General features: G+C 53.5%; 1 long non-coding RNA gene across 1 annotated transcript; it reads left to right on the forward strand.

Moving 5' to 3' along the window:
- Positions 1 to 4,544: 4,544 nt before the first annotated feature.
- LOC120393141 lies at positions 4,545 to 8,216 on the forward strand. The gene is made up of 3 exons (XR_005591922.1): positions 4,545 to 4,592; positions 6,499 to 6,663; positions 8,119 to 8,216. It is a non-coding gene; the product is annotated as an uncharacterized LOC120393141 (long non-coding RNA).
- Positions 8,217 to 8,906: the final 690 nt, after the last annotated feature.

Raw genomic sequence — 8,906 nt, forward strand, 5'->3', positions numbered from 1 at the left:
CTTGGCGGCTCCTCCATGGGGCCATGAGCACGGGCGTGTACTTGGCGTGGTTTACCCCTGTCCCAGACACCTGCCCCTTCTGCGGCGTGAGGGAGACCCTGGCGCACATTTATGTAGAGTGTGCCAGGCTGCAGCCCCTATACCGGCTCCTCACTAGTATCCTCTTGCGTTACTGGCTGCACTTTTCCCCCCACCTGCTTCTCCATGCACTCCCTATCCGTGGCCCCACGAAGTCACGGGACCTCCTGGTCAACCTCCTCCTCGCCCTGGCAAAAATGGCCATCTATGTGACCAGGGAGAGGCGGTTGGCCAATGGAGACTCCTGCGACTGTGAGGCCTGTTTCCGATCCTTAGTCCGTTCACGTCTCCGGGCAGAGTTCCTCTGGGTGGCGTCCGCTGGCTCCCTTGACGCCTTCGAGGAGCAGTGGGCGCTGTCCGGGGTTCTCTGCTCGGTGTCCCCGTCAGGCTCCCTTCTTATGACCCTTTGACCACTCTCCTGTCCCTGTTCTTTTATTAGTTGTCCCCCGCAATTAGTGGGTTTCTGAGGCCCTGTGGTACCTCCCCTTAGGCTGGGGGGGGGGGGCGTTCCGTTAGCATGGGGCGGGCAAAGCCCGCCCCGTTTCCCGGAAACCCAATAGATACACCATCTATTGTCCTTGTGCACACAATCCTGCTTCACACCACTTTGGCAGTCCTCCAATAGCTATCCCACACTTTGCTTTGCAGGCAACTGTTAATGACGTGTTTACCTGCATTTCCTTCCCTGCTCTGGTGTCTAGTTCCCAGGTTGACCCATGCCCTGTTTAAAAGTTGGGATGGGGCCAAATTTTGCTCATTCGCTCCTGGGTACGAGGGTATCACTGTTGCTGCAGTATGACCCCAGGAGACCTACGACAGTCCTTGGGCAGCCTCTGGGAGCCAAGCTTAGACCTGGATCTTGTCTGTTACAGCTGTCCCCCTGTTGCATTCCTTTTTTTCCTCTCCTTTCTGTTTGTTCCGTGTGGCCGCCCCTCCCGGCCTTGGGCTAACAAAAGTCACAGTCTGGCCCTGCTCATGGGAATGGCCTGTGCAGACTGGAGCCATCGCTCTTCGCAGGGAGGGGGGCTTTTTGCTCCTTTGTCTAGCTTCTTTGTTTGGACCCGGCTCGGTGTAGGGGGCGCTGCCGAAAAATGCAAGACCAAATAGCTGAGCATATGAGTCATACCTGTGGCTCAGAACTTGCCCAGACATGTCCTGTGCTCACCTGCGGTCGCCACTCCTCCCCTCTAACAAGGGGAACCAATCAAAGTTACTGGCGGGAAACTGCCTGAGTTTGCCTTTAAAAACAGACATTTTCTGATCAGACCCCCAGAGAAGGTCCTTGCTTTGCCACCTGGTTTGATCAGCTAGGGGTCTTTGGGGGGCCCTCTCCCCACTCTCGTTTGTTTTTGAGCGTACCCCCGTTTTTAAACTCCCCTCCCACGAACAACAAATTTTGCCTGGAGATCTCCTGATTATTGTAAGTGAATCGAGTCCTCTCTGAGTCCTCTGATGCTGAAACGGCTGTTCCTGCTGCTGCTTTGGGGATTGGTAAGAACTCCCTCCCTCAAACTCCCCCTGTCCTAGCTGCTGGCCTTGTTTCCCCAGCAGACAGACCCAAGCTAACTCCCTGGTCTTTATCTGTAATCTGCTTCTAGCTCCGCAGCGTCTTTGCTGCTAGAAATAAGCCTGCTTGCAGCTGCCCCACTGCTGCAACCACCACTAGTTAACATCCCCCCCCCCCCCAGGGCTGTACCCTGGGTGAACAGGATTAGCCCCACCCCCCTTGGAGCTGTATCCTGGGCACACACCGCTCTGCCCTCTGGAACTACCCCTAGTATAAGGTGCACCCATCAGGTTAGGTTTAGCCTTTAGTCTAGATAAATTGTCATTTCATTTTGCATAGCTGTGGTTAAGTAAGGTTTAGAAAATTGTTTGCATTGTACTCGGTAAGTTAGGCTTAGGAAATTGTTGTATTGTGTTTTGTTACTTGCTAATTTGTGTAGTCTTGGTTAAGTTAGATCATAGATAAGATTTTGCTGTGTTCTGTATAATTGTGGTTAAGTCTGTCTTCCTACTGTCAGCCCCCCCCCCCCCGGGGGGCTTCCCCAGTCACTTACAGCCTGTTTGTTCTCTGTGTCTCTCTAAGTTTAAATCTCCCTCCGCAGTGCCTCTGCCTTTGGTCTCTGCTCCACCTCATGCTCTCTCTCTTTTAATTCCTTCCCTCACGTGTTCACCCCGCTCCTACTGCTGCCAAACCTCAATTGTATTGCTGAAATCTAGCATAAAACCCCATTAGTTACCCTTTTTCTCTCTGACACACCTCACATTTTACATTTACACCACTGTAACACATTTTTACCTAGAGCTGTTGGTTATTTAACACATTTTACCCTTAACTGTTAGTTGGTTATATGCTGCTGTGACACACCCTTTACATAGAAATTGTTAGCTACCTGTTACATTTATACTTCAGTGTTAATTGGTTACCAACTGTATTGTACCCCCCTGTATTGTACCCCACTATTGAAACCCCCTATACTATTTACTAAAAGAACCCCCTCCCCAATTGTCTACCTTAACAAACCCCATACCCCTCACTATTGAATTTTCCCTGTTTTTGCATTTTCTTAATAAAGTTTATTTTGCACCCCACCAGTGCAGTAGTTGTCCCCCAAGATCCCCTACCTGCTGGCAGGGTCAGATCTCAGCGACACTGGGGAAGAAGCATTGGTTCAGGAAACTCTTGTAGCCAGTCACTGCACTAAAGCTCTGTCTGTGGACATTGCTAAACTGGTGTCTGTTAGGAGCCGTGACCGGGATGCTGACCAGGGCCTGATAAAGGAATTTACATCCCTGTTACACACAGTGACCAGCGCAAGAGAGACCTTTATCTGCACTGATAGGGCCCCACTCAGCGTTACCTGGCAGGGCTGTGTCTGCGCAATAGTGGGAGGGGGTAACTTAGGGAGGGAGTTTGGGGGATTCCAAGGGCCCCTCAGGGCCAATAACTATGTTAACTGACTCTGAGATGGGAACGTCCCGATATTTCCTGCCCTGGGGGAGTCACTGCCCATGGAGAGGAGTGAAACAGCCACAGGGGGCAGTGCGGGGGCAGGGGCCCTGCTGTATGGGTCACTCTGTGCTACAGACTCAGCCATGTGCGGGGAGCTGGTCCCAGTGCAATGAAGGGGTGGGGTGAGATGGGGAATGGGATTCAGTGGCTGGGCCAAGGGAAGGGGAGTGAGACCCCAGTCCCAGGGCTCTGTGAGTGATGGGCCCAGGCTGGGTAAATGGGACCTGCTCACAGGCAGGAGCCCAGGCAGTTTGTCTCCCATTCTCACCACAAGTTCACCTGACCACACGACTCCTCCTCAACTCCACATCCTTCACCTGGGTACCTTCCTGTACAACCACACACCCCTAACCCCTCCTTGCTCTGCTCTGTACCCCAGCAGCCCCCTCCCTCAGTGCCGTTTGTGAGGAGGGAGCTGGTGAGCCTTAGCTGGGTGAGTGTTGTGCTGAGGTCAGACAGTGGAGGCTGGAAGCAGGTTGGCTTTGCAGTGTTAAAAGGGCTTCATTGTACACTCCTAGTGATGCAGCTAATTTAGCAGCCCACACACAGTGTGGGAGTAATGAGATCCTCACAGACATTCACTTTCCTTCGTGTTTCTGTAGTGGGGTGGCTGCCCCACTCCTGCAGAAAAGGGATTAAAAGCAGCAAGCTAGGCTGATTGGGGAAGCAGCCACAGCTGGGGCCATGCCCAATCAGGGCCCAACTGGCCCTGATAAGAAAGCTGTGGACCAGAAGCTGAGAGGTGTCTCAATCTAGCCTTGGAGGGGGAAGGGCTAGTTGCCTGGGAGTAAAGTACCTGAAGCAGAGCAAAGCAAAGCAGTGCTGGGGAATATGGCAAGGAAGCTGGTGAGCTCCAGCCTGGTAAACCCCCAGGCTGCAGGCCTTGGTGAAGGCCTACAAAAGGTACTGGGGCTACAGAGGTGCAGCCTGGGAATAGGTAGAAGCAGCTGGTCCTAACTCCTTGCCAATGATATCTTCTAATAAAGACTAGATGCCTTTCTGGAAAATGCTTGAGTAAAAGAAAAACCCAGCTCTTCTGACATACAGGAGGCCTTAGGATACGCAAGGGATCAGATTAAATGCTCTAATGGTTCCTTCTGGCCATAAAGTCTACTAACTTATGAAAAGCTGATTGCGGCCTGGGGAAGAGCCTTTTGTGTTCTACTGTGTAGTCGGTGTCATTCCCACAATGAAGTCATTGAGGTGGGTGATCCAGTGGAAGCAGCTCAAACATCCAGTGTGGCTGGACAGGGGGAAGGACATCAGCACTGCAGGGGAGGGGTGGGCGTGGCAGTGAAATCACAAGGGCCTTTGGCAGGACCTCAGCCTATTGGACAAAGGTGGTGGGGAGGTGATGATCTCACAGAGAGATCTTGACATCAGCCAGGCAGGACAGGGGTACAGCACAGGGGCAACCTTGGAGATCCCTGTGGCTTTGCTTCAGCACGTCTTCTTCTTGAGGTCTCTCCTTGAGGACTGAGAGAGAATTCACTTTCACGTAAGTGACTGCAAGGAGGATCCTCTTCGTAGTTTTCTCCTTTTCTTTTATTGATTTTTGCTAGAACACAGACATCTCTGTATAGAAGGTAAAAGCCTCCAAGAGGTTTGGGACCGGGTCTGATCCATCAGGTGCCAGCTGATTTTTAGGAATGGAAAACACTAGATTGAGGTGGCAGCATTGTATTCCCAATGTAGGACTTGTTCCTTAGAATCATTGGGGTCATTGGGGTTTCTCCTTTTTATTTTCCTTTTCCTCTGTCCCTCCTACCTTTCTCTTCTTGCTTCCTTTGTCCTTTTCCTCTGCTCTCCTCCCACCGCCAGGAGCTCTGTGTGTGCAGCGGGAGCCAGGGGGGTTGTGGGAGACCCTCACAGAGAGGTGAGGCTGGAATAGTGCTCCAAGAGTGATCTCCTTGGTGATGACCTGTGCCATTCTTTGGGCTATTTGATGAGAACCCTTAGCCTCCCACCCCTCAAAGTCTCAACCTTGATGGGCTGAGGAGGGGGCTATTGACAAGGAGGAAACTCTGGTCTTTGTTGTTCTCTTTTATGACCAAGCAAATAAGTCACAACCAGTGATATGTTTGACCAATGTTGATGCTGCTCTCCATTCATTGTCTCTAACATTCCACTTCTTTTAAAATACTTGCTGAAGAATTCCTATGAACAATTGCTGGTCTGTAGCTCATTTGAGAGCAACTCTGCTACTGACTGGCTGCATCAGCTAAGACAAGTCACTGCTCCTTTCTCAGCCTTAGTTTCTCCTTATGGCAAGTACGAATAACAATCCTCTCCCACCTACCTCGCGATGGGTGGATGATGGGGATCCATTGAAGAGTGTCACTAGTAGCAGTGCAGAATAGGAGGTGTCCCATCACATTGAGCCGTATCAGATTATGACATAATATTCTATTTGATTGGTATTTTATTCTTTTGAAATTGTTAAGACCAGCAACTACTTAGCTCAGACTGAAGCATCTCATCTAATTTTCTAGATCACAGTGTCTCCTTTTTGTGTACAATGAGACAGTTTAATGCACTGTGACAAACAGGAGATGCTCTTGTTTTGCAAACAAATATTTGTTTGCAAAGAATTTTCATCCTACTTGTTATGATTACAGGAAACAAAGAGGTTTAGTCTGAATGGATTTTCTGACAGAAAAGGTTCCCATGAAAATGTTCACCCCTTATTTCCTGGGCTCTATCCCTGCCTCCGTGGGGGTTGTTGTCTGTTAGTCCTGACTCATGTTCTAACTATTGGCGTCTCTTTCTGGTTCTTTCACCACTTTGCAGTGTGACACCTTAGGTAGGTGCAATGGGAATAGGGTCAATTCTCTAACTCCTGGCAGCAGAGAGCCTGGGCGAGGAGGGAGGCTCAAGCTGTCTGCGAAGGAGAAAGGGATGTTTCCAGGTGTTGAACATCAAGAATTCTAAACTTTTCTAAAATGGCTGGTGGAGAGAAACAAGAAAGAGTTGGGGCCAAAATTTGTCTCTCTTAAAGCTCATTCAGGGATGTGAATCCCAGAGAGCCATAGAGAGAGGGAGCAACTTGCCCAGTCCCACAGATCAATAGGCAGCAATGGAAGCAGGAGTGACACTCCCTCTCAAAGGCAGGGGGACCGGACATTAGGGCCTGGTTGCAATTGCCAGCTGTGGGAGGGAGTGTGCAGCAGTGGTTAGGGAAGGGGTCCATCCATGGCTCTGACACTCGGTGTGACCCTGAGCCGGTAGCTGAGGCCCGTTTGCCATCAGTAGGGTTGGAAGGCTCCAGGGGTGTGTGTAAAGTGCTGGGACATCAGGATCCTGCAGCCGCTGTCTCTGCTGCACTAGGGCAGTGTTCTGCACCCCGCTGCTGCTGCCTGACTTTCTCAGTCCACTGGCAATAAGACAGACTCTTGTTTTCACAGCCAGTCGATTGCCATAGTGTCATCACTCTGCCTGCTGGCTGGGCAGGGTAACTCCTCAGGTCACCACCTCTCCAGCCTGCCTTGGGCTTGGAGAGTGAGGAGGAGGGCGAGGGACATCTGCTGACCCTGAACATCCGCCATCCATCATACCATCACCTAGAGCAAGTGAGTGGCATTAGGGTTCCTCGGTGGCTTCCGCTGTCTGTCTGGGAAATGCTGTCTTTTGTTTCTCTGAATAAATGGTCTTCCTGTGCTGAGGGTCTTTGTGACTGTGAGGTGGGGAATGGTTTCCCAGGAGAAGTCCGGACTCCTGGGTTCTGTTCCTTCTCTAGCCTGGGCGGGGGAATGTGGCCTGGGAGGACAGGAGGGAGCTGCTTGTCTTGAGTAACTGCTGGTCTTTGGGACTGACCCCATTGCTCTAACAGGATGAGACTTCCTGGATATTGCAGCAGCAGCAGCAGGGATTAGGAGGGGGAACATTGGGAGCAGCTCATGCAATGAACTCCTGCCAGTGTGTGTAGCTTGCACTCCCTGCACTCCTGTGGGGGGAGAAGGGGCTGCTCTGGTTGGAGCAGGGCTGAGGAGGGACTGAAAAGGCCCATGAGTGAAAGGCTGCCTTGAGCCCAGCCTCACACCTGCTCCCTGCTTGATCCCAGGATGGCCAGGCTCCTGAGGATGTCCGGGAAGAAGGCTCTGCAGGTGGCCCCAGAGCCTGAGGAAAACAGCTGCCATCTTCCTGAGGGGCAGAGCAACCTCTCTGTCCCTGCTGGCAGGGAAGCAGCTCCCATCCAGGCCAGAAGGCGAAAGTGCCCAGCCTTCTGGCAAACAAATCCAGCTCCCGGCGCAGGCACCGAGCTGGGAGAGGCCTCGACCAGGCCCAGATGGAGTTGGCTTAGGATGGGGTTTTGCAGACAGGACCCAGCCCAGGAGGGGCGCCGGGCAGGGAGGCTCTGGGGCTTGTTGTGTGGGCAGCAGCGGCCCCAGGAGCCCAGCCCTCATTCCCAGCAGGAGGCATCGCCCTGCCCGGTCACTGAGGATCTTCCAGCCCCCTCAGGCCAGGAGGTGGAAGATCCCTGTCCCAGCACCAGCAGCTCAGCCTGGGACAGCAGCCGTGCCTGGGACTCTGGCAGCAGCGACACCGATGGATGCTGCTGCTTTGTTCCAGGTGAGGAGTCAGGCTGGGCTCAGGGAGGGGTGAGGACGGGGACGTGAACACCCTGGGCCCAGACACTCTCCCAGTGATATGGCGGGGGGGGGGTGTCCCCAGCCCAGATGTCCGGCCTGAGCCACGTGAACCCCACTGACACCAGCAGCAGTCACACAGCTGCCCCTGCAGCAAGGGGAACTGGGGGTGGGGGCATCAAGAGCTGCTGCCACTTTATCCCTTGGTGCTCCTGGGCTGGGGGAGTTGGCACCTCCCATGGAGTCCTGGAGAGTGGAGTGGGGGCTCTCTGCTATGGGCTTCTGAAGCTGTTGGGGGCTGAAGGCATCCCTGAGAGGGAGGTGTGGGGCCCGATCTGCCCTGGGTTCCTGAAGTCGGAAGGTGGGGGGTCTTTAATCCTGCTCTCCTGCCCCCAAGTGGCAGCAGGCGTCACCCTGTTACCTTCTCTCCCTGTGCAGGGACCCCCAGGGATTCAGAGGAGGAGGAATGGCTGGACATGGCCACAGATTAAGCTGCTCTCAAGGTCATCAGAGAGCAGCTCCAGTGCAGAGAAAAGGTACAAATGTTCCCCACCTGGGCTGGAACCAAGATTGTCCTGTCCCTTCCCAGCATCCCCACCCCCTGCCGAGGGTCTTGTCTGTGATGATCCACCACCCCTAGTGGGGCCCTTTTACATCCCTGATGTGGTACCCCCAAGATGGGGGTGTTTGTTCCACAACAGTCGAGGTCTCCTCTCCCCACAGGCACTGTCCCAGTTCCTGATCCTGCTTGTGTAGGAGTTGTGGGGGATTTGGCCACTAGGTGGGTCCCCACAATCCCCCATTGAGGCCTGAACCCTGGAGCTGGTGTGGGTGGGGCAGGAAGGTCCCTAGCTCACAGGTTCTCTCTCGCTATACCCCACTCTTGGTGGGTACAGGATGAGGGGCAGCAGCTCAGGTTCCTGCAGGGCATCTACCTCGCGTGTCTTGCTGGGCAGGACAGAGGGCAGGACACACTGGAGCTGCGCTGCTGCAAAGTGGTTGTGATGGAGAGGATTGTGGTGAGTGAGACACATCTTCTGGCAGCTGGAGGGAGGAGAGAGACATAGGATTGGCAGGGCTATCGCCGGGCTAATGGGTGGGGGCTGGGTGGTGTTGGAGGGGGCAGCAGAGGGCAGGGATTGCTGGGGCTGAAGGCTGGGGAGAAAGAAGGGAGAAATTGTGAGATTGGGCAGTGGGGGAATTGTGGGGCTGGAGGGCAGCTGAGA

Source organism: Mauremys reevesii, unplaced genomic scaffold (assembly GCF_016161935.1).
Source record: "Mauremys reevesii isolate NIE-2019 unplaced genomic scaffold, ASM1616193v1 Contig15, whole genome shotgun sequence".
NCBI lineage: Eukaryota > Metazoa > Chordata > Testudines > Geoemydidae > Mauremys > Mauremys reevesii.